The following is a 1,396-nucleotide window of genomic DNA, read 5'->3' on the forward strand; positions in this document are numbered from 1 at the left end:
GCTTCCTTCAGATCCCACCATCCCCAACTGGTCAGCTTCAGATTCGAAGAAAAATTCAGTTCAATGCAGTGAAATACAATGTATATTAACTGACAGTCTACTTTGTGCCAGGCATGGGCTAGGTCCTGGGAACACAGTGGCATGATAAGCTATCACCCCATCTCGGAAGGAGCCGATGAGATAGGGTATGATAGATGTTCCCAGAGGTGTCAGAACAGGGAGCTATGAAAGAATTGGGTACCGCGGCAATTCAGACAGTCATAGGAGCGTTAGAGATTTCCTAGGGGAGGTGATGTTTCAGTTGATAGCTAACGCTTACATACAGGCACAGGATCTTGTTTAAAATAAAATCAGAAAGCTGTTCTCCTTCTCTACTTTTTCTCCAATGAAAACCAATCTACTATCCCAAATAGGCATTTTAGAATAATTTAAAGGGCTGGGGTGGGCATCAGATCTAGGGAAGAACAAGTAAATTCATCACATTCCCTGGAACAAATCCTATCTGACCACATAACACATGGGAGTTCTGTGTGCATCTTCAGACTCATAAGGAATTGAGGGAACACTGCAGAGTATCTGCAGTGGACATACCCTAATGGGGGTCCCCAGTGACCCCTGTGTCTCCTGGTATTCACACCACTGTGTAATCCCCTCCCCTGAGTGTGGAGAGGACCTGTGACTTACTTCTAGAAATAAGATACGACCAAGCTCTCTCTTCCTCGGTGCCACCTGCAGAGGTGGCAGCCGTCTCCTGCTTGGCATCATGGCTACCCTCAGACCTCTGATAAAGCCCATGATCATTAAAAAGAGGGCCAAGAAGTACATCCAGCTCCAGCCAGACCCATATGTCAAAATTAAGCACAACTGGCAGAAACACAAAGGCGTTGACAATAGGGTACATAAAAGATTCAGGGCCAGATCTTGATGTTCACCACTGATTACAGAAGCAGCAAAGAAACAGAGCACATGCTTCTCAGTGCCTCCTGGAAGTTCCTAATCCACAGCATCAAGGAGCTCGAAGTGCTACTGGTGTGCAACAAATTGTACTGTGCAGAGATTGTTCATGATGTCTCCTCTAAGAACCACAGAACCTCCTGGAAAGAGGAGCCCAGCTGACCATCAGAATCAGCAAGCCCAATGCCAGGCTGTGCAGCAAAGAAAATGAATAGATGGGACACCTGGGTGGCTCAGTAGGTTAAGCCTCTGCCTTTGGCTCAGGTCATGGTCTCAGGGTCCTGGGATCGAGCCCCACTTGGGGCTCTCTGCTCAGCAGGGAGCCTGCTTCCCCCTCCCTCTCTGCCTACTTGTGATCTTTGTCTGTCAAATAAATAAATAACATCTTTTTAAAAAAGAAAATGAATAGACAATTTGTGTACATATCATATTTGTGTTGATA

At 46.2% G+C, this 1,396-nt stretch overlaps 1 pseudogene; it reads left to right on the forward strand.

Moving 5' to 3' along the window:
• The first annotated feature begins 763 nt into the window (after window positions 1-763).
• On the forward strand, window positions 764-1,169 carry LOC132029059 (large ribosomal subunit protein eL32-like; annotated as a pseudogene).
• The last annotated feature ends 227 nt before the right edge of the window (window positions 1,170-1,396 follow it).

Source organism: Mustela nigripes, chromosome 13 (genome assembly GCF_022355385.1).
Source record: "Mustela nigripes isolate SB6536 chromosome 13, MUSNIG.SB6536, whole genome shotgun sequence".
Lineage (NCBI taxonomy): Eukaryota > Metazoa > Chordata > Mammalia > Carnivora > Mustelidae > Mustela > Mustela nigripes.